Below are 25,125 nucleotides of genomic sequence, written 5' to 3' on the forward strand. Positions count from 1 at the left end.
GGGCTGGAGTCGGCGGGGCTCCTCTCGCTTGCTCCCACCTTTGGAACAACAGCTCCAGTTCGGTCGGCTCCCGCACTTGTCTCTTCAGCGGGGCCAACCCCAGCTCTCTCTCCCATCTCTCATTCTGCTCTTTTTGAGCGGCGGTATTTTTATTGATCACCTCGATCAGTTCTTTAAAATCCATTTTCTGGGTCTCTAGGGGCGCCCACACACGCTGCCACCACATGTAATACGAGTGCACCTCACACGGTTCGTTGCCCCTTTAAAAATAGACCCAATACACAGAAATGGATTTTTTTAAGTGCGGTTGCACAATTTTTAATAAACACAAAACAAAACAAACACAAAATAAACACCTAGCTCTTTTGGAGCGCTAACTAAAACTTCCAGGAACACCCTGTCTAATACGGGACAGCTAAGCTGTTTCCCCGTCCTTACACAAAACACAGGTTTAATACCACACTCACTTTTTATTCACGTTGGCTACTCTGAGACAGAGCACCTCTTCTGCCTCCTTCTCCTTAGCAGCCATGAGCAGACTAGCTGCCTCTCTTAAATACCCTGCACCTGGTTTTAATTTAACAATAGCTACCAGGTGCAGGGGATAATTAATAATAAAACAATTAACAAATCAATGAAACAATAAACCAAAACAATTAAACTAAACAAATGTGCATTCTGCACATGTTTTCCACTCAGGGAGGCTTTAACCCCCTCCCTGCTGTGTTACACTATATATATATATATATATATATATATATATATATAATATAAACATATACATAAAAAAATTGAAATTGAATCCTGGAACCCAGAAAACAAGCACACTGCATCTCATTACTTTTACATCCAGCATTTAGAGGTACAGTAACCACCACGGAGATATGACACCATATCTATCCTATACACACCATAAACGACCAAGTTAACCCTTAGCGGTCCATTTATTCAGCGCGTCTCAGGCACGTCAGGTGCAATTTATTTTCACACGCGCAGTTTATTTTAGACGCGCTGTTTAAAAGTATTTTTTTTCACAGTAAAACAGGTTTAAAAGGACACTCAGTACTGCATCTCCAGCCCCGCCCCACGCCTTGTTCGCTGTATTTTTTACATACCTCTTCATAGTAGTGCATACCGATAAATCCTCCCCTGATCACTCGTTTTATCACCAAACTCCTCAATAATGCTAACCAAGTCATTATTTTACTACTATAACATCTAAAAAAAGCTCTGCAAATGTCTGCGATATTCTTTGAGCACTGGATGCAGAAGCAGCTATCTTGTTTGTTTATGTCCGTGTTCTCTCTGGTGCCGGGGCTATCTGTATTCCTCAGATACGTCCCATAATGTCCTCCATAATTGACATAAAAAGCTGGATACCAAAGTTGTGTGAATCTGTGACCTTTGACCTCACCCAGGTCAAACTGTGTAACCTTGGATTTTTGTCAGTTTTTGACAGATTGTAGCCTAGCCCCTTCTCTACATTTCCTGCAAGTTTCATTTTGTGCCTCCCATTGGTTGAGGCACAGCACAGTTGAATGCAGTGTCAGGTAAATCTTCCAAGTGAAGCGATTGCACACCTAACACAATTAAACAAAAATACTTTTTTGCAAATAGAGTATACTCTCCTCTCCAGTTAACCTGATGCTGCAGTGAACTGGTGCAGCTGTAACAGCTATTAATATATTAATGAATTAACCAAGTTGCCCTATTTATGCAACTGGATAAAATAAACAAAATACAGGTGAATTAAATATAAATCAATACTGAATTGTGCACATTTAAATTCTGTCCAATGAATCACTGAGCCTGGAAAAGAGAATGTATTGTTAGAAGTGGTGGAAATGCAGATATTTCATTTTCGGACTCTGTCCTTATATTTCTGCACTTACCACTCACCTATGCTTAAGTTGCCCTTTTCCTTCACAGCCTCTGTCAAGGCTTTTGATGCTTTGGCCATCTCCTTGTCTCTCAGGATGCATGTCCTTCCTGTTGCAGTTGTTGGCTCCACTGTTGTCAGCACATCCCATGTCTACAATAAAGTGATCTGGACGGCGTGTGAAACAGATTGATTGTGCTGGTCCATCCAGGTGCAGGATGTTAACTTCAGCCTCCTGTTTCTTCTGGTCAGCAGACACCACCAGCCCAAGCCCCCAGTGACCGTCATACTGAACAATAACATATCCTTTCACTTGGTCAAATGGTAGAACATCCTCTTCGACTGCGATTGATTCTTCTCTTTGTTTTGTTGACTGGGAGAACTCTCGTACAAGGACTTTTGCTTTGGAAACTGGTTGAAAGAAGTGGAGATGCCGTGTGCCAGGCACAGCTCTTACCTTGAGGAATCGTTGCTCCAGAAAATCTTGCTCAGCTTGCCATTGTGCTATCATGAAGTATTCTACTTCAAGAGCAGGAATGTTGTCTTTTGCAAACCTGTACAATTGATGTGGAGTCTGGATCTGGTCATGGTATGGACGCTGCAAACTGGCTTTTGTTGCCATTCGTTTAATGGTTCCTCCTACACCATCACAGGATCCTTTGCCATGAGATGTTGCAAAGAAGTTCCACTCATTGAGAATTTTTTTTACAGTTCTTATATTGCCCTGCACACCCATCACAGAAGTAATAGATTTTTCTCAGGCGCTTCCCAAATTTGTTCTCCCAAGAACCTCAAAAAGACACTTTTGAAAGTGATTAACAGCGACTGTGTCATGAGTCATGCATTCTGATATTGAAACATACGAGATCTGCTGAGAATTCCCATCTTTGTCTCGCCAATAGCAAACAAAAGAATGTATGGTTGCCTGAGAGTTGTTCCAATGGTGTGATTGTTCTTGATCTTGCATGACAAAAGTGAAGTTTTCTGCAAAATCACCAACAACTAGGAATTCATTTTCTTGAAGGAGTTCATCCCTCAGCTGTTGATAATATGCAGTCTGCATCTTTGCGATGAAATCATGTTGACGAAGATGTTGGAGATGGCTTGTGAAAGTCTTTATGAACTGATCAACAGATTCATAAATCGTCTGAAGGGTGGATCTGTCAGTTGTAGTCCACTTCTGATACTCCACTGCATTATTATTTATTTATTTATTTATTTATTTATTTATTTCTTAGCAGACGCCCTTATCCAGGGCGACTTACAATTGGACTGCATCCACCAGGCTATCTTGAAAGAGCATTTGTAGATGACTCTTGAAATCAAGTGCTGAACAATTTTCACACTTTCCCCAAGTGGCAATCGACGTTAGGTGGGGAACACATGAGATAAGATAAGCAATGCCGACAGTGATTCAAAGGCACTTCTGTACTTGCATTCAGTTGTGGAAGCTTAGAACAAATGAACACCAGCTCTACATTCTGGTGTGTTGTGCAGACACACACAACATGTGTACCGCTACTGCCTGCCGATACACACTACTTTGGTTTCAGCTCTGCAGATTTGGAGAAGCCAAACTTAATGTCAGGATGCTGTAATCTGAAGAAACGATAGATTGCAGAGAACAAGCCGTTTTTGTTGGTGCTCCCTCTTTCCTGACTCTTGTAAATTAAACAAAATCTTTCTTTCCGACCACGAGTCAACTAACATCTTTGCTCTTGTAGAACAATTTTACCATTTCAGCAATCTCTTCTGTCAGCGTTCTCCCCCCAATTTTTGTATTTGGATTTCGCAGATACGCGCAGAGCTTGTCATTCATTTTAAGCTTCCGTGAACGCCATACACTTAATGATTCAGCAAAAATAAACAATGTAACATGAAAAAAAATGCTTTTATTGAAGTTGAAATGTAATACCTACGTTTTCTAAATAAACAGCACCTATAAACATTGCACTGCCCAAAACGTAACTCTTACATTAAGAAAACAAGGGAAACCGAATTTCATGGGTAACTGAATTTGATACTACACTGGAGAGAAGCTTGATGTGGAGCTATTTTGGATTTCAGCCAGATGACGACAACAGCAGCAATCTGGTTGAAGGCAGACAGTCAAAATATCGAACGCGTTTTAAAGAAGTGAAAAACAAAAGGAGGAAATGCCACCAGTATTGAATATCATGATACTGTGCATGGTATCGTATCGATACTCCCAGAATACTACTCAGCAGCAGTCCTCCTTATAAAAATAGCCGTCAAAATATGAACTTGCTGACTTTGACTGATATTTGAATTAAATGTTTCCTCCAGCTGGGCCATCATCTCTTGATATGCCTGAGCCTGCTCCTTGACTGTTTCACGGTCTTAAACTACAGTTTGTGGGAAAACTTGAATATACCTTTTGTGACAATTTCCTTCTCTTCAGTGGAGATTCTTGTATTGCCTCCAAAGCCTTGTTTATTTGTGAAATCTCATATTCCTTTTCAGCTTTGAAAATGTTGTTGCTTTCAAGTTGTTTGTCTTGAACAGCATGAGGACTGGATTCTCTGGAACTCGACTCCTTGGGGTCACTTTGTGCTGAAGATGATGGTTGGTCTTGGTCAGGAGGACGATGGGCTAGCAACTTCATACAAGGGTAACTTCTGGCCATACACAAAGTTCATCTTCTGGTGGTCCTTGATCTGCTTCTTTGTTAAGGTGCGACCTTTAGTGCGGCGCACTCCACGATGCTTTGGAAACGGGTCACAGCATGCTTTGATGTCTTGAATGCCAAGAAAGTACTTTGGAAGTACTATGATATTATGCAACTAACTGTCTTCAATATCAAATAGACATAAAACTGCAAGAATTTTAGCTACAGACATTTAATGTCAAGAATGTTAAAACTGATAAGTATAATATATAAATGTTTTTTTGGAAAAGTACCAGGTTTAAGGACACACCTTAGTTGAGTTATAGTTGGATTTTCTTGCTTCTCACATTATAATTCACCTGTGCTACACTAGACACATGTGTGAATAGGCCAAATTGGTTCATTAATTACCATGCATCTGTTACAGCTGCACCAGTTCACTGCAGCTTCAATTTAACAGGAGAGTATACTCGAGTACAACTAAATATTTTTGTTTAAATTGTATTAGATGTGTAATCGCTTCACTTAGCAGATTAACCTGACACTCTGCATTCAACTCTGTGCTGTGCCTCAACCAACGGCAGCCACAAAATGAAGCTTCCAGTAAATGTAGATAAGGGTCTAGGCTACAATCTATCAAACACTGACAAAATCCCATGGTTACACGATTTGACCTGGGTGATGTCAAAGGTCACAGAATCACACAACGTTTATCATCTTACACTTCACAGAACTACCCAAAACTACCTTTCTGTGTCAATTATGGAGGAAGTGATGACCATGGAAAGGTTGAGTGGGGGGCCAAAGTGCATCAACTTTGATGAGCTGTATCTCATGAACGGGATGTCACTCAGGCTTAAAATAGACACTGTAATCACTTCTCCCAAAAGGCAAACATGCATGGACATTTTTATCACAAATCAAAGGAGGTTGAGGTTTTGGGCGATTATTCATATGGAATGACCCAGTGCCTCCTGATAGTCAACTCCACTTATCGCCATTTTTGCTTAGTCCCTTAGAAGTGATATTAAATGGGACTGACTGTATATTGAGCATAGTCTACTGTAATCTATGTGATCATGAAATGGGCTGAACAAAAAACCTGTGTCAGCACTGTAGTAAGTTGATTTTATTTGGATGCAAATGTCAGAAGTTTTTTATGGTGTCATTTTGTCTTATCGATTCACAACAGATTTGATAAATAATTTGTTTGGTTTCATGACCCAGGGTGTAGGAACAGAAATATAATTATAAGTTGTGCGTTGGTGTTTGGATGTTCAGTAACACTAACTTTCCTAAGTGGGACGAGCCTGTAACTTCATCACAGAAATTCTATGAAAAACAATACTATTAACCCTTAGCGGTCCATTTATTCAGCGCGTCAGGTCCAATTTATTTTCACACGCTCAGTTTATTTTAGATGTGCTGTCACAGTAACAGGTTTAAAAGGCACTGCATATCAACAGGACACTCAGTACTGCATCTCCAGCCCCGCCCCACCACTCGTTCGCTGTTTTTTTCACATACCTCGATAGTGCATACCGATAAATCATCTCCTGATCACTCGTTTCATCACCAAACTGTATAAAACAGAAAGGGGGATATCTCAGGATTTTTTGTTCAGATAAGCATGGGTTCTATGTTGGGACACACACTGTGATCCATCATTCAAAAGCTAAATGCCAAACAAGCTTATCAATGGTACTGTAGCAACAGCAACATTCATTTCATCAGACTCTCCTTGACACTCACTCCCACTCAAAGTCAACAGGACACTATGTTAAGGCTATTAATAAAAAAGTAAATGTATAAAGCACTTGTGGTTACTCCAAAAGCTATAATAAAACAGGATTTATTTATATCAAAGCAAAAAAATACAAGGTACTGTAGCTTGTCTGGACTTTTGAGGAATGTAATGTAATTGATGGTCAGTGATATTCTACTGTATTTCTTATAAAGCAAAATGCATAGTAGACTAAATTGTCAGACAAATATTATAATACACAAACTAAATATTAACTTGATAACAAAATTGTGACTACTCGAATAAAAACAGAAGGCGGCTAAAAAGTAAAACTGACTGCATTAAGTGACCAGGGGGGAAAATGAAAGAATGGCAAACAGTTTACAAGGTAAATAACTTTGATAGCATTAATCTAATGCAACCAATAAAGCCAACAGTACACATGCCACAGCACAGTTCAAGTTCAGCTGTCAAGTTCAGAATTGTATGTGCTCTGCAACCCAGCGGAAATTGAAGTCCCTTCATTGGTGCATGCTCACAAAGACTGGTGTTAAGCTGTGATCATCATTAAAAAATCCACTTGAGAATTTCACTGCTGTCAGAGATGGTGTTCGGGCTTTAGACAGAGGACCTACATGAGGGTTTTCAAAGGCCACTTAAAATCAACATAAAAAGCAATACTGTGCCCTGTAGATTAAAGAAGGGTTACCAATATTTGAATCTTCATCAGCAAAGGCTAATAATTTAGTCAGTCAGTCACCTCTTGCTTCCTAGGAAGAAATAAAATAAAAAAAAACACCACACACAACACACAGGACATTTCCCTTCACTTAAACTGTCAATACACAAGACTTGAGTAATCAAGACAGAGCTAAAGCAGTTATTTCTACTTGCACCACGGCACTAACTCTCCCATGGCCTTTCAACTGAGTGAGCATTTAGGAATCCTCCTACTATAAAATCATTTGTATTTCAGGAATATATAACTTATTTTTACAGTAAGTAAGCAGTTTTAAATGCCACACAACACAGCATTGTATTCTTCTTCTACAATGTGTCACAGAAAAATGTATAGTGCGTGCTCTTGCTCAATCCACTTCATAACAAAATAAAAAAAATAAAATTATGTACATTTACATTAATAGGATTAAAATCCAATCTAATCCCAGCATACTGGATGCAAAAGAGATGCAATAAAAGTATACCAAAAGAGTGAATAATGGAAAAGGAACTAGACAAATAAAACCCTGTGAAATTATGTGTGTGTTTTGTGTTAAAACTTTGGCAACTGCTGTATTACAAATTGTAACCGCTTGTAGTCGCCTACCCGACCCGCATGACATCCTGCTTGGATAGGTTCTGACCCAGGTAGATCATGCCAGTGTGAAAGGGGCTAGACAGGTGGCCCTACAGTAGTGGGAAGTTCATTTTTTATTTTCTAGTTTACACAGTGCTAAAGAAAACAGTACATCCCAAGGAATGACATCAACTTTTTTCCTACTATGGAAATGGCATGCTTGCTTTTTTTTTTGGATGAGAAAACAGATTCAGCATGTTCAGGTTCCTGTTGTTTGACAATAAAAATGTGCATTATAAATATCATATGGGGGATACTGAAATTGAAGAAGGAATCTATGAAAAAGACCTAGGAGTTTATGTTGACTCAGAAATGTCTTCATCTAGACAATGTGGGGAAGCTATAAAAAAAAAAGGCCAACAAGATGCTCGGATACATTGTGAAAAGTGTTGAATTTAAATCAAGGGAAGTAATGTTAAAACTTTACAATGCATTAGTAAGACCTCATCTAGTATATTGTGTTCAGTTCTGGTCACCTTGTTACAAAAAGGATATTGTTGCTCTATAAAGAGTGCAAAGAAGAGCGACCAGAATTCCCGGGTTTAAAAGGCATGTTGTATGCAGACAGGCTAAAAGAATTGAATCTATTCAGTCCTGAACAAAGAAGACTACGAGGTGATCTGATTCAAGCATTCAAAATTCTAAAAGGTATTGACAATGTTGACCCAGGGGACTTTTTTGACCTGAAAAAAGAAACAAGGACCAGGGGTCACAAATGGAGATTAGATAAAGGGGCATTCAGAACAGAAAATAGGAGGCAGAATTGTGAGGGTCTGGAACCAATTCCCCAGTAAAACTGACACCCTGGGATCCTTCAAGAAGCTGCTTTATGGAGATTCTGGGATCAATAATCTACTAACAACCAAACAAGCAAGATGGGCCGAATGGCCTCCTCACGTTTGTAAACTGTTTTTATATTGTTTTAAATACAGAGGGCCTCTTTCTCAGCTCAGTCTGAGTAGAGACGTTAAATTGTGAAGGTAAGCTATATGGCTTTGGTTGTTGTTTCTGCCATACTAAAGAAACAGGAAACTTCTTTCCATGTTGAATGTGTACTGCTTTTGGAAAATGGTAAAGTTCAGGTATTTACCAGAAGCACAGTTTAACCCTCAATATGCAATAAGAGATGCTGTAATAGAAGTTTGAAACAATAGGATTACACAGGATACATCTGGTCTTGCTATTGTACTGCAAGAACTTGTCTGGTTACTGTACTGAAAGTTACAGTATGGTGAATCGTAGTAAGGTTAGGCATGTTAAAACAGGGCTTACATTTTAGTGTGGTAATCTTTGAGGGAGCACCCAGAAAAACACAAAATACAATGATCATTAGAATTTTTTTTTTTTTTAAACATTTTACTAATCAAAGCAATCCCAGGGGCATCTAAGATGAAATAGTTGGTAAACATTAGTGGTGGGAATTTCAAATAAGATATTCCGAGTATACCAAGAATAAAAATTTCAAATACCGAATTTCCAAATACTCACTCATTACTCATAACAATGACAGGTCCTAGAACGTATTAGCAGCAACCACATAGGGACGGATTAGATAAACACAACAGTAACAGCGAAGAAACATCTAAGGTATTCAAAGTCAAATAAATATTTATAAACTATAAGAATACATAGCAGAAGAGTTTTAACTATAAAAATTGTTGAGATACTTGTGTTGGAATATTGTTTAATGCAAAATTGTATAATGCAACAAAAATATATTAAAAAGGGTTACTGCATGGCCAAAGGTTTTTCACTGATATTTACCCTCTCAGTCAAACCAGCAAGTTACTCAGTATCTAAAAAGCTTTGAGGAAACACCGACTTGTACCCGTACTTACTGCTTTCATAATCTAATAATTTTTAAAAATGTCTGATTCCGGAATGAAGCAACAAAGGCTTAACATTGTTCCGGTAGTCTCAAGTAAAAATCCAAATTAAGGTTAAGTTAACTTTATACATTATGTGTTTTCTTCCAAAGTAGCAGATGGGTGCTTGCATTGTAGATGATTGAGCATTTAACCAATTGATTTATGATACAAAATACTTGTGCTGCAGAGATTACATTACATTGCACTGCACAGTGGTTTTGTTTATCTTTGCAAAATACTTCCACACGTTTTAAGATGCCATTTTCACTGCTAATATACTCCCTTGGCCAATAGCAGAGCTAGCTGAAGTGCACCAGCCTCCCTATCAGTGAGGTGAGAATTGTAGTGGCTGATCAATTTTAACTTCCTCCTCTAAAATACCGTGCCAAGTTTTTTCAGGTGTAGTTAGTGCATTTTTCGATTGGTTTTAGAAATGAACGAGTATTCAAAACTTGATCAAAGTAGTAATTTTATTTAGAATACTCGTTTCCTCGAATATTTCGGACTCAACCCTAGTAAACGCGAATTAAAAGATTTTTAAGATAAAATCTGTGTATTGATAGGGTCAGTGGTTAAAAAACAATGTGAAGGTCAGGAGGTAAATGTCACGTTCACATGCAACTATAAAATACACAATGGCAGCACAGTATTTGTACAGTAGTACTAAAACAAACATTCAAATACCTGTACTCCAAATGCCATGGCATTTGTCATCAAGACATTTATCATACAGTGTTTATACAACACTGCAAATATGAAGTTACTGCATCAAATGGCTTGGAGATATGAGGCTTTAAACAGGGAAATGAAAACTTCCACATCACATTTTTCCTAAGTACCATTAGGATTTTAGCTTAACACAAATAGAGTTTAGATTTGTGTCAGTATAGTTTACAAATTTGTATCTCTACATACAACACAACTTCTGTTGTATGAATGGAAATCCAGCCAAATTAAAGCTTGCTACTTCCTGGCTTAAAGAACGCACCATTTACTTCTACCATTTTTCAGCAGTACCCAAAATAACCTTATAAGGCTGTTCTCTAACAAATGTAAGAAAACAGGTTTTCCGGTACAATAGTGCTTGCACAATAGTCCACCAAATGTGGAGGGAAATGGAGAATATGTTTCCTGGCAGCTGCAGGCATTTTGCAGGCTCTGTGTTGGAGCACAGGGAATGTTCACTTCCATGGGGTCAGGCACTGCATGAGCTGCCAACAACCATACAGTTAGACTTTTGCAGGATTTATTCCCACCATCTTACAAAAGAATGGCAAGAACTGTAGAAGCCTACAAATAAAAATAACTTGCTTTCAAGTGTTCTCCACGGGCTAAATGTCATGGCAGGGTGAGGCTGAAAGAAATGTGCTTTTTAAAATCTGCAGGGCATTAACCACTGTGCGTGCTGCCACTTGTGGACATTTCTTACTAACTGTTCCTAAATGCACTTCCATATTTACAACACGCAAGTCTGTTCTGTAACACAGTACACCCTCACTAAAACAAACGTGTTGAGAGTCCAAGCCTTTTGTTCGTTACATCGAGGGGTTCGTTATAGCAAAAGGACAATCAAAATGAATGATACTGTTGGAGTAAGTTAACTAGATGATATTGTAAATACAAGTAGAATTAAATGTACCTGTTTTTTTTCTTTTTTATTTGGGGTCCAAGGGCCAGGTTCATTATAAATAATGAAGGGCATTATAGCGAGGGTGTACTGTATTAGTAAACCCGACCTCTGGGGGGTTCTGTTTTAGTTTATTCTATAACATTTTTCCAGCTGAAATTATAAATTTGCCAGTGCGCTACCTGTAGACTTCAAGCGAAACACAGGAAACATTTAGGATGAAGTCAGGGTTTGACATTAACCATGGCCAGGCGGCCCTGGGCCGGTAGAGATGAAGCACCACAGGCCCAACTGGGCCGGTAACATTTTTTCACGGCACTGTTTATAGTATAGTGCACATGGCTTCCGTTTCATGAACGCAGGAAAATGTGTTAGTGAGCCTATATGAACGTACTGTGTATAAACTGTGTATATACAAAAAAAAAAACCTACAAATGGATGGCAGGACAGAATTTTTAAATCTTACTGTTAGCAAGTTGCTGGTTGGGAGAAAAAAACAAAAACAAACAAAAAAAACAACCTAAGCCATATAGCTTACCTTCAGAATTTAAGAATCAGCAAAAGGGTTAACATAGCAAACTGAGCCGATATCCTATCTAACCTCTCCCAACACTATTGTAAAGGGGTTCTAGATGTAGAAATGCCATTGTTCCCAAGAACTGAGACTCTGCTAAATCAATCACTTGACAAAGCTGGGTAAACACTTAACATTCACACTGCACCAGATTTAACAAGCTGAGCGCACAACGTAAACAGAAAGTTAGCTCCTTCCAGACAGCCCTACGCTGTGCCTACAGTCGCCCACAGAAGCCAGTATGGCAGTTGATTAACCCTTAGTTTCCACAGACACGCTATACTATACTATACAGTAGCACTGTAACACTCACTGCAGCAAGCTCCAGTATTAAACTACATTAGAAAACGATTCAGTACGATCAGCCAATCATCTTTCAGTTATAGCAGGTTTCTAGTCTGGAACATCACAGCATCACCTGTAAATCAAACGTAAAATCAATCCTGGCTTTTTCATTTTGACTGGCTGTATTGAAATATATATTTTTTTTTTTAAATCCACCAAAACCAGCCAATCAAAGCCAGTTAGCTTGACAGGTGCTCTACAACAATGAACTGAGACACTGACAATTCAGTTAACTGCTCCATTCAATAACTGGCACCGTCAGCTCTGACAAATGAAAAAGTTATTTGTTTAATAAAGTTATTGTTTTTTTTCTCTCATTATGTACATGACCCTTTATGAACATTTGTGATTTTAAAAGTGTTTCTTTAAATAAAATAACTGAGAAATTGTTTTCCAATAGCAATAGCGCCCTCTCAAAGGCTCTACCATGTGGTAGTTGACCTTGACTTTCCTTAGTGCCCTCACCTACGACTCGGGACGCATAACCAAGGGCTCTACGCTAACTTGAATTTAATTAAATTTTTTTAAGTTAAAAAATGTAGGCACGCACTGAAATTTAGGGGCACACAAAAAAATACTGTACAATTTTGCTCAAATTTATTGTTGAATATATATCTTTCTTGCATACCACTTGCAGTTTAATATTTCTGCATCAACAATTTAACCTTAATTTTTTTCAGTTTGAGTTTACCAAAAACAGAATCTTGTTAAAAAAAAAAAAAAAAAAAAGGATTTGCTCAAATAAGTAGACTATCATAATTTCTATGCTGCTGAACATCTACAAATGTTTTCCTCCTTTTTCTACATAGCACTTATGCAGTTTTTATACAGTTAAAACATCAACAAAATAAATACAATCAACAACTTTTTTTAGTACAGTAGAATCTGTTGTCCAACAAGCCAACTGACGGGCTTTCCATTTTAAGAATTCAGACACACAACCTTGCATTCTTTGCTAGAGAATGTCAGTGTCAGTGTCCCCATCTATTAAAATTGCCACGTAACAAGCAAAACTCACTGCATCGGTTCCCCTTCATCCTGACAAAACATGGATTTTTTAACATCGTCAAATTTAAGCCATGGAAAATCTTCTAGCTACTGTTGGTTAAATTTGTCTGTTCTGCTACTCTCCGTCAACTGTGAACACGTTGCATCTAACCTAACCCTTTTTGAAGTTCCCTGTTTGCTTTCATCTTCTGACATATCTTCATTGCTCATTTCTTGTAAAGAGCCAACATATCTGAATTTTGTTCATTGCGGTTTTCTTTGGAAACCTCTCCAATCACATGAAAATTATTTGTTATTTTCCTCATCTTGGTTTGACAACTTTTCAAACGGTCTGGAAACGAGTAGCCATCGCACTGATAAATCAGTGAAACTGGCGGGGTATGGGATTTGTAGTTTTTAATGTGTGATTAACAGTGGTCAGTGGACTCCAATAAAACATCCCCAGAGTACATTACAATTGAGCTATGAAAGTTTGTACTTTCAGCTGAACAAAATTCCCGTTTATTTTTTATAGTCAAACTTGTGCGCCTCAAAATTTGTGGTCGCACAAGCACATTTTTAGGCTGCATATTATATATGCCAAATTAGTCGCACTGTAGAGCCCTGTAACTCCAGTCGTGTTCAACTACCACACGTATTATCGCTTAGGACCAAGGCATTATTGTGAGTTTCCCCAGACACTGTGGCCCCATCTTATCAAGTCGGTTTACAGGGTCCACAATGTTTACTTTAATGCATTCTTCAATGTAACTGGAGTGGTTTATGACTAGTTTAACACAAGGTGTATTATGTATTGTCCCTCAAAGCCTACAATATATCCTGCATCAAAGTACATTTTTGCTCTCCTGCATTAAACTATCAAGTAATGTTAACTTCAAACCTAATCAGCAATGAACACGAGAACAGAGAAAATTTAATCTCACACACTGTATAGCATCAGTGGATAACAGTTTAAAATAACATTCTGAATTTACTGTAGTTTATTCAAATTAAAAATGCAACTTGTTAGGCGAGCAAAACCCCTGCTGGGTTTATGCTACTTCAGAATAAGACCTTCGAAGGCAACTTTCAATACTTCTATAGGACTGTCAAATCAAATAGATAAACTTTTTCAAGGAAATCTTTGACAGAAGAACAAATTATCTTAATTGTAAAGTATTGTTGTACTGTATGACTAGTATATAAATTAATGTTCTTTATACAGATTTTGTATTGAGTTTAATAAAAATAAATAAAAAGAAAATCCCTTCAACAGCAAGCAGCAGCCAAATCAGAAATTATGTCATAGCAAAAGTAGTCTGGCTCAGCTGTGTGAAAAGCAGCTGAACACCACTCCCCTCCAGCCACCAAAAAGGCACTTTCTTCTAGACTAAACAGTTGAGAAAAAAATTATATATATATATATATATATATATATATATATATAATAAATCATAGCTCATTTTCATTAACACCAAACAGTTGCAGCAAAAGGATTCCATTTCCAATTTTTTTTTTTTTTTTTTTTTTTATTTATTTATTTTTAGCACAACAATCTCATCCATTTTCTTCTGGGTTTAAGGGCTTTATTAAGCAGCTTTCCAGTTCTAAATAAGAAATAAAATTAGCCTACATTTTTTAATAATGTTCTGTTATTTGTTAAATCTGTTTTATTGCTACTCTTGATTTACCCTCCTACAAATACTGACACATGCCCCACTCGTTGAAAACCACTGAATTAATGAATGAAGAACCATTTACAGCATTAAGCAACTACAGTTATTTCTGCCAACAGATCGCACCAAGGCACAGAGTCAACTGCAAAAAATACATTCTGGAATTCTAAGATTTCCTCTTATTCTGTGATGATTAGCTGAGCAACCAACACTACCCGGCTCATGTTATCAAGAGGCAAAACTTTCATTTCTTCAAATCGCCATCTCGGCAGCAGAGCGTTGTATAGTGTAAGCTGTATTGAAAGAAATGCCTCAAACCCTCTGCTGTTTGAATGCAAACTGTGCAAGCAACTCTTGATGTGTCACGGAGGCACAACCAATCTCTGGGATCACTTGACACGCGTAAGTTCATACTAATATTTTTAGTAGTAGTAAAATGTGACCGATAACCTGCTTGGAACGCTGACTGTTAAATAAAGCTTTGTTTTGCTTAAGTCACCTGCAGTTTTTTTTATTGGCTGCAAAGAGGAGCTGCTGCAATGCAAGCTTACTGTATATATTGCAAGCAGCATCAATTACATGTGTATAAACATGTATTTTTATTTAAATGATAAAAACATGATTACTGGTTTATGAACAATACAGCCCAATCCTTTTCAAGCTTGAGTTAGCTAGTAGTTCACTGGGATAACGCAAATATCAAGTCAGGGATCAAATTATAACTTATAACGAATGGTAAAAACACACCAGTGGCTAGAATAAGTATCTTTTCTAGATAAAGGTTTTGTTCGTTCACTGAGAAGATTGAGATGTTTACAACTGCGGAGGGCATGTCACATACTGGACAGAAACGCACACTGCAGTGTTACATTTTTTTGCTTATTTTTCAGAACATAAGACTAATGCAATTAAGAGCTTGAACAAAGGATCATTGACAGTCCATAATGTCATCGATTTGACAGCTGTGTAGCACAATCTAAATGGTTACAAATAACAGTGACTGGCTTAGAATTTAGGATTCCTAACTCCCAGTCTTTCTTAAACACAGAAAAAAAAGGGGATCTATTTTCGAGGAACCGGACGAGAAAACCGTGGTATGCAAGTAATTATGACAAACAAAATTGCCTTACCACAAAAACACAAGTTCACCATTTGAAATGAAAACATTCAGAAATGACTGTGGATGGAGCTACTGATGGCAGTAAAAAGCAATCCATAATAAACAGAATGCTCGTCTACATGGCAACTGACATTTATTTTAGCTTGACAGATCCAATCAGCTGTCTGCACCTTGTTTCCGAGCGATTACCCTGTAAAGTATGTACCTTGGCTATTTAATCCCTGAACGCAGTGTCGAGTTTGAAAAAACAGCACTGACTGCAACAGCAAACATGGCTGGAAAGAGAAAAGCGATGAGCATCAGTACGAAAATTCAGTGCAAATAAAAAGTCTCTTAGATGCTGTGCGCTTTCTAAAGCATGCTTGGAACTCAGGGTTTCTGAATTGAGGAGGAGAGTGCTGACAAACACAACTGTACGGAATTGTATTTTATTTTAAAATAATGTGTTATGCATTAACAGAGTATTACCAGAGTATTAACAGAGGTCCATATTGCTAAGAAATAAAACAATAATTTTGGAAAAAGTAAATGCGAACACACACACACACACACACACAAGTAGGGCTTGAAGTTTTCTGGTTTTATTTTTAATCAGGTGACAAATTTAGCTGATTGTTTCAATAACTCAGAAAAAGCTGTTAATTGCAAAATAATCTTTGCTTTTACCTTCATATCTTGCCCGAGCCTAATTCTGGTCACTTCAATTCTATTTCAAACAGAGCTGACAAATTACGTGAATTGTTCATCCCCTATCCTACTTTAAACTCGAATTTCATTTTTGCAGTCGTCTAATTCAACGTTGTGTTTTTGTTATTTTCTGCACTAGTTTAACAGGGATGCCCTTTCAGATTTTTTTTAAGCATAAAAATGAATACCTAGTGCAGAGTGTACACTGACAGCAAGTCAGTTGTCAATCTGAAGTTTTTTTGTTAAGCAGTCAACATCGTCAGGGGATTCTCATAAATACTGCTCATCTGCATCTCAGCCATCAGCTTCTGACTACGAGAACTAAAGTGACCGAAGCAGCTGCAAGCAGTAGTAATGCACAAAAACACAAACGAAAAATACGTTCTTATAATTTTGAACCATACGCACGGATGTACAGTTTTTCAAGAATCTTAAGACACAGCGATGCTGTTGCTGTTATTGAAATGCAGAAAAATAGTCACACGTAGATGAAGGCAACATAGTGTGTAGAATCCTGTCTCGTCATGCGAATGGTCTACTGTTAGACCATTGTAATTGAGGAGAACAGAAATTTTTTTTTATATATATATATATATATATATATATATATATATATATATATATATATATATATATATATATATATACACAAAAGAAAAAAGTGCTTCTGTGTTCATATGATTATCTATACACAGCCAGAAATTGACTACATGCCAATAAACGTTCATAAAAATGTACCAAAATGCACATCCCTGGAGTTTATTAGCCTTTGTGTTATATTTGATGAACGCGACGCAAAATTTGGGCATGTGCATTTCAGGAAAGCATGAAAAGAAAAGCTAGTGCAAACTCTGTATACTGATTTTTTTTTTACTAAAACACGATTTGTTTACTCAAACACGATAAAATTATATTGAACCTACTTATTTTGTGTGTATTTCTAGTATGTTCAATAAGAATTTTTTTATCGTGTTTAAGTAAAAAAAATCGTGCAAGTAAAAAAAAAAAAATCAGTTGCTTTGCTTGCATTGAAATTTACAATTGCCTCACAAACTATCATTATTTCGGCTTTGGATATTATTACTATTTCTTTTTGCTGCTCTCAAACGTTGAATGTGTTTAGTTAGCTACGCCCCATTCAATTACATAGCAGGTCTCCCGTGTAATATGACTGGCATTTAATCTAAGAGAAGGGAGCATGGAGTATGACGGAGGGAGTTTTAGAGGACGGAGGAGGGAGTTTCAGAGGAGGGAGCACATAACTCCTTTTTGACTGATGTATGAAGATGTCCTAATTTGGACACCGTACAACCGAAACTGAAGCTCTGACAACATCAGAAGGGATGTCAGAGGAAGAATTCTTAGCTGTGTCAGCTTGGCGACCAGGGTGCTCTGCCTGAAACAGACACTGATGACGTAAGCATGCGTGCTGCACTTGTAACACTGCGGCATGCTATGGAGCAGCGTCCGGATATAGAGATGAATTGGGATTTTTTTTTAAAACACTGAAAGTCTGCCATCCATACTTGCAAAAAAAGATCGTCCAGATGCTTATTACAGAGTTCTTCGCTGGAAACAATTTGCAGTAATGTAGCCTACCTGTGCTGTACATTTCTGCACTTGCATTACTTTTTTGCACTTATTTTTTATTAGTGATTTTTAATACATCTTTTATTAGTGTAATGAGTGTCTTAAGATTTTTACCTGCATACAAGCTTGGGGGACATTTTGAAGGTTATTGTGTGGGAGTTTATACCGTCCATCGCTTACTGCAGGTGAATCACGTTAACACAAACGCACCCATTCTAAGCGGTGGCGACTAGTCTCAGGCAGCCATTTCTGGGTTTCTTTGTAACCAACAGAAGATCAGCTTCTTCCACAGCTAGCCAATCAGAAGTAATAGGGGTGGGACAAACACTTTAAAATGTTTGTGTATGTACTAGACTTCCGCAATTCAGTGGTTTTCAGAAACATGCGTGGCTCTCTAAAAATATACCCAGAGTGCCTTTCTAGCAACAAAACGAACATAGGAAAAATAAATAAATAAAAACTACTTGTCTGAAGGGCAAAGTATAACAACAAAACTTATCCGTCCCACAAATCTTGTTGTCTCTCAGAGATCTGATCATAGGAAGGCGCTACATGACAAAGGCTTTTATCCAAGACTGCCACTGACTGTTTCACTAGGAAGACATAAATTACCACAATGGAGAACATTAAATAAAACATTCAAGTATTGTTGCCTGTAGTTTTAATAAAAAAGGAACAATTGCTACAGTATCAGCTTAGTTTGTGGTTTTGATTACGAAGAAATGCTAAACCAGATTTGCATTTTCAAATTCCTTACAGTTACAACAAGCAGCACTTCCTCCTGTACTGTACATGGTGGTGCGATAGTCAAAGCAGTAAGCGGTTAGACTATATCAATAAACTGCATCCAGACAAACACAAAAGAGCCCAACCCGTCTCAGGAATAAACATGTGTTACTTTAAGTGTGGCCAGACTATGCATAGATTGGGAAAAGGAAGAAAGTGGGATCAGTTTCAACAAGAAACTTGTTCTTCGAGTCATACTGAAAGTACAGATGGGAAGAAAGAATTAGTAATCATAAGTAAATTTCCCATAGGCTTGTCACACGATCACTTTAAAATTGAGTATTCAAGTAACACGGATACCGCTACAAAGCCATTTTATTTTATAAACTGTAACATTTTAATTGGAGTTATTTACTTACTCCATCTGTACACGAACACATAGTTGTTACAACTGCTTGAAGCCTGTGAAAGCAAGATTTGTTGCTTAAATATAAATCTATTGTAAACAAAGCAACAGGAGGTTAAAGGCAGCAGGAGGCACTGCACGGCAAATTAATGTGAACTGTGAAGCTTTCTGACTGCAAAAAAGCATTTCTTTCAGCTCTGTTAAATTGCAAAACCTTAAGCTTATTATTTCACAGTGGTACAATAATGCCCAACACATCTACAGTAGTTATATGACTGATCTTACAGGCGCACAAAAGTCTTTATTTAAATCCCACTCTGTTCCCACTTTTTTGTAAGAAGAATATTAAGCATGAAGATGAAGACATCTCATTTACAATAATTAACTGCCAGCAGCTTATATCAACCTTAAGAGATATTTTTTCTCTGAAAGTTAATTGTCTGGTTCGCACTCATTCCAACCTCTGGTGAAATTACACGAAAGCTGACATACTAGATCCTAGATGTAGAGGAGGCTGTGTGGTCCAGTGGTTAAAGAAAAGGGCTTGTAACCAGGAGGTTCCTGGTTCAAATCCCACCTCAGCCACTGACTCATTGTGTGACCCTGAGCAAGTCACTTAACCTCCTTGTGCTCCGTCTTTCGGGTGAGACGTAATTGTAAGTGACTCTGCAGCTGATGCATAGTTCACACACCCGAGTCTCTGTAAGTCACCTTGGATAAAGGCGTCTGCTAAATAAACAAATAATAATAAAACATTTCCTCACCATCCTTCTCTGAACTATGGATGAAACGATAGTAAATTTTCACAATACAAATAGTTGTGAGCCCACTATTTCACAATAGTAGCGGTTATTTTGTACCCAAGTGAATTTGTATTTAAGCAAATAAAAATCATTTTAACTTGTGTTATGTCTTTCAATTCTCTGTGGGATATGGTCTGCAACACAAAAGCTACACAGCTTTAAAAAAAGAGAGCAAGAATAAAGACATTTCATGAAACTGAGGAAATCACAAACTTCCATTAGCAGGAGTACTGTTATCCTGCACCTAAAACAGAATGTAAAAAATAAAAACAAATAAAATCGGCCACTCCCCATTTTATTGATAAATTATTAATAGCACACAGGTGGAAGCATAGCATAATCTTAAATGGCATTTTCCCTATACAGTTTTACCATTAATAATATTTACAGAAAATTGAGAAATTCATTCTTTTTTAAATTGTCTGCAAATAAAACCACAACGCAAAAGAAATAAAAAAAGTGTAACGTTCCAATTAATTAAAAAAAAGGGGAAAGATCCACTGAAATTACTTTAGTGTTATTATTGTTATTTTTTTTTTTTTTTAATAAACTGTTCAAAAATGTATTCTCTACTAACAAGATACAAGTAAAAAAACATATTTTATACAACCTGTTAATATGGAACTATAGAGGAGTACGGGCATATGACGTTCTTTATGCATATAAAGTTTCCACGTATGTTTTGTTTTTTTGGTCATTAATTTATAAATTTAAGAAAATACATTTCAATACCGTTATCGACTTTACCCGAGGTAGCCTGTTTGTGTGTTGGCATAAGAGTTTAACGTGTACATTTGAATTTAACATATTGAAATTAATATATATATATATCTTCCTGAATTGCATAAGCAGTGCAATTGTATACTAGTTTAAATGCACATTTACATAACTTAACACATTGTTTTAACAGTTTAGTGTGCATTTTTGCTGCATCATAAAGTAAACTACTGGAGCCATTTTAGGTGAAATGTGGGGAATAATAAATAAATAAACTTGGCTTGCAAAGGCAATAAAGTATTGGACACGTGTTAGTGGCGGAATGAAGGCAGAGAAATGAATGGAAAACTGTACTGTTGTACAATGGGACAAGTATAATGGGGAGAAATAAAAAATCTTTTTTTGTATCCAAAGTACAGCCACACCGATGATTTTACCCCCTTATTTGGAGAGAAAAGCGCCCGTTCTGCTTCAGCCATGTTGAGCGAGTCATGTGACTATCGTTTTCTACGATTATCGGATCATTTAAAAATGTCCACGGCAGAATATTCGTAATCAGAATATATCTTACTATCGAAAAATAATTTCATCCCTACTCTGAACAGCAGCATATTAAACCTTTTAAAAAGATCTACTTATTGTGGGCTGCCCACGACCAATCCATATTTCACTGAAAATTGAATTGGGAAGCTTTGCCTTACCTGCTGTAGACCAGAACATGGACACCCAAGGCATCAAAATAATACTGTTTAGAGGCAGTGAGGGGGCCGGGTTAAAGAACTATGCAAAATGTTTCTATTGGAATAGCAAATCACCACTGCTCCCCAAGCAAACTTATTAAAGATATAAACATTTAATTTAAAATGTATTATTAGACAAAAACATGGACTGCTAAAACATCAGATAGCCAGAACATTGTATATAAAAGTGACACTGGCCTCAACATAAAACATGAAAGTACAAGTTCCAACACTGGGCGGGTATTGCAAAGAATGATTAAAGGTCATGATGATTTGGTTGCAGTAGAATGGTACTGGCTCATTTATAAATTAATTACAAAAATATAGATATGATATACTGTCAGCTTACAACAGTGACTTGTTAAAAATGTTGTAACATAACATTCCTATTATGTAATAATTATCACAAGGTATGGGTTTAGATCTATACATGTATGTGTGTTAAAGTTATATATTTGAGAATATGTTTGTATTATAATATTGCATGCATGTTATTTAAAAATATGTATAGAAAAAAAACAATGGTATAAATAGCAACAATACAAAACCTTGTGGTTTTGCTGACAGGGAGACTGGGATGCTAAGCTATGAGGGGTGACGAAGTGTATAAAGCGGGGGAAGTTGCAACTAATGGTGCGTATGTACAGTAACACGATCTCCAGGCTCCTAGACCACAGTTCAATGCCTGCAGATGGTTAACTTCAGACATGTAAACAAATCAAGAAAGACAACAGTTGCAAAGGATTACAAAACAAATGTGGAACTTTAAAGAGAATCATTTTCAGTGTTTTTCTTGGCACAGCAGTGTAACTCAAGGCAACTTGTCTCAATTCCATTACAATCCACATTGAGACCAAAAAAACAAAAGCAAAAAAAAGCCCTTATAGGCCACAAAACATTCCAGTGCCTTTAAGCAATTTGTATTGATATGGCAAACAAACTATCACTGGAAATAAATTCAACAGATTTGTTGATTTAGTTTTTCTTTTTTTTAGTTTTTTTTTTGGTAACTCAATTTGTTTTAAGCCTTACATGGGCAACAAAAACAAAAATGTTACAATTAGACAAGTCATTATTCCATATGTTTTACAATAAAGGGGTAAATAATCTATAGTACCACTAGGCCATGCTATCTATGCAAATACTTTTTATTAAAAAAAAAAAAAATCCACAATGCTCCGAGAAAGATTTGTCGCATTTTCTATCCCACACTATGTAATTCCAAGAGTTTTAAAGAATGTCTGAAGGTTAGTCATGTACAGATGTTGCATTCCAGCCATTACTGAGAACAGCTTTCTCCACACAACACATCCACGGATCTATAGGCTACTACATAAAACAGAACTATTATGGAATACAATTTACTGTACTATTTGACATACTATGCAGTAACTACAGCTATGTACAAATTAACCGTTTAACCAGTTTGTAAAACAATACCTATAAACTATATATGATCATTAGAGAACATTTTACACAAAGGCAAAATACGCTAGACATCCGCCTTTGGACCAAGGTACACAATTTCTCATAAAATAAACTACATTTCTATTTGGTCCCCTTGAAGTTAGCAACCAAAAAAACTGCAATATTGGCTGTAATGTTGCTTGTTTGAAAACTTCAGCAATTTTATAAACACCCCCCAGAGAGTTTACTATTGGCTTTTAATATAGTTAGTGTTCAACCTTGGACTGACGCACTTGTTTTAAAAAATTATTTTTTTAAAACATGCTACAGTATACTTACTTAGCGAGTTCAATAATCTCTGGTTCAGTCCCACATTTCAAACTGTCCTGTTCTTTACTAAACCATATTTTACTTTAAAAATGGCACAGGAGTTATTAGCTTAACTAATTCAAATCTGGATAAGAACTTTTTTCAGAGAATACACTTTTCACATCAAAAGCATTCAATATGTTTCTTAAAAATCTTAATGATTTTCTATTAATGTTAGTATTTATGTAACACACCGGTATATGTGAACTTTGTTTTAAAATTGTGTATAAAATGTGAAACAATTTAACATCACGTCAGGGAAATGATTTTCCAACATAAGAAAACAAAAATGAGTTTCAATTCAAAAGACAAAACTTTGGGGAAATTGGCACACTGGACTAGTTGCCAATTATGAAACCAAATTCATGGAAGGGTTTTGATCGAGTTGAAAAAAGTATTAGCTTAACCATGATTTCGACAGTATTTAATCAAATGTACCTTTCTAAATAAAAACTTTAGCTTGTCATTTTTTTAAAATCTAACTTTACATTAAGTCAAGGCAGCTTTATCCTGTCACCATGTATTCTTGATGTCACAGTGAAAATCATAAACTACAGCATCAAAACAGAATAGCACTGCACTTAAACCCTGGCTTAAATACCAAAAAAAAAAAATGTTTTTTTCAGTATGCTTTAATAAATAAACACCACGCAGGTAGACTGGACTTGGTTATTAATTATTCACAGATTCTAGTACCTGAGAAATCTAAATCTTCACTTTTCATAAATTATCTCTTCCAGTATATCATTTCAAATTGCTTTGGTCTTGTGTTGTGTAAATTATGTAGCTAATCAGTACCCTGTGAAGCACTAGTTTACATCACTGCGTCGGTAAGCATCGGTCTCACAGCGTCCTTCTTTGTCAGTTCAGTTAGGAATTCCCGTAAATTGTTTAACTATAATTAAATTTTCTTTAACTAGTGAAAATAAAAAACTGCCAACTACACACCGACACATAAAATAGTCCCAACCCACTAAAAAGGAAACTAACAACAATTTAAATACACCGTAAATTAGATTACTATCAGTGGGTGTGTACAAATTATATAAAAAGATGTGTAAAAAGAAGAGCATCTTATTAAAATCAAGTAGTTACTTGGTACGAAATAATGTAATGGTTAACGTTTTTTCTTTCTACGTAATAAAATGCACTTAAAAACGTAATGCGCTAATTCATACGTGCATTTATAAAGTGCAGGCCTCACACCGCCCATCTGATCTAATTCTTAAGTCATTCTGCTACTGTAAACACTGGAGGCGCATAGAGCAGGATACGGCAGGGTAGGACACACAACACAACCAACGGGAAAGAAAGCCACATTACATACCTCAAGAAATCCAGAACGACGCAGACAGGACTACAAAACCGCAACAAATATAAGATATCCCAAGAAAAATAAAAAAATACCCGTCAAGAAAACCACCACAATATACTGTCTCGTAATTTTTCTAACTTCATTTCTTCCACGTCCCCCTAATCAACTCCATTTATCTCACATCGACTGCTCCTCCCGCTGTCGTCCTCTTTCTCTCTCGTATTCACCCAAAACGAGTTCAAATCTTCTCGCGATAACCAGCCGAGTATAAAAACGGGCAGAGGAAGGGTTCTCGCGAGATTAAAAAGGGAAACTTTGTTGAGATGAAATGTTTGTTCCGTTGTGGTTTTTTTTATTGAAGTAAAATACTTCAAAAGCTGTAATGTATATCAGTAATGTGAAGTTTCTGTCTTTTTTAGTTTATGTTTTCTTGAACTTTCTTCATCTAGATAAAACTTAAAACGTGTTCAATCTGTACACCCCATCCAAACTCAAAAAATACATTTACATAAAAGTTGTCTAGAGTCCAGGGTATTTTTTTTTAATCATCTTTAGTCTT

General features: G+C 36.7%; 1 protein-coding gene across 4 annotated transcripts in view; it reads right to left on the bottom strand.

The window, feature by feature from the left end:
• LOC117394728 (E3 ubiquitin-protein ligase RNF19A-like) overlaps window positions 1–24,828 on the bottom strand; it is a 46,985-nt gene extending 22,157 nt beyond the window's left edge. Inside the window, exons 1-2 of one of the 4 annotated variants that reach the window (XM_059012626.1) lie at window positions 24,579–24,828; window positions 6,036–6,088 (exon numbers count right to left, since the gene is read on the bottom strand). The gene's annotated coding sequence lies outside the window, so the exon portion shown is untranslated. The remainder of the gene's footprint in view (window positions 1–6,035; window positions 6,089–24,578) is intronic. The other 3 variants (XM_033993224.3, XM_059012625.1, XM_033993223.3) reach the window with 3 other exon arrangements.
• Window positions 24,829–25,125: the final 297 nt, after the last annotated feature.

This window comes from Acipenser ruthenus, chromosome 3 (assembly GCF_902713425.1).
Source record: "Acipenser ruthenus chromosome 3, fAciRut3.2 maternal haplotype, whole genome shotgun sequence".
Taxonomy (NCBI): Eukaryota; Metazoa; Chordata; class Actinopteri; order Acipenseriformes; family Acipenseridae; genus Acipenser; species Acipenser ruthenus.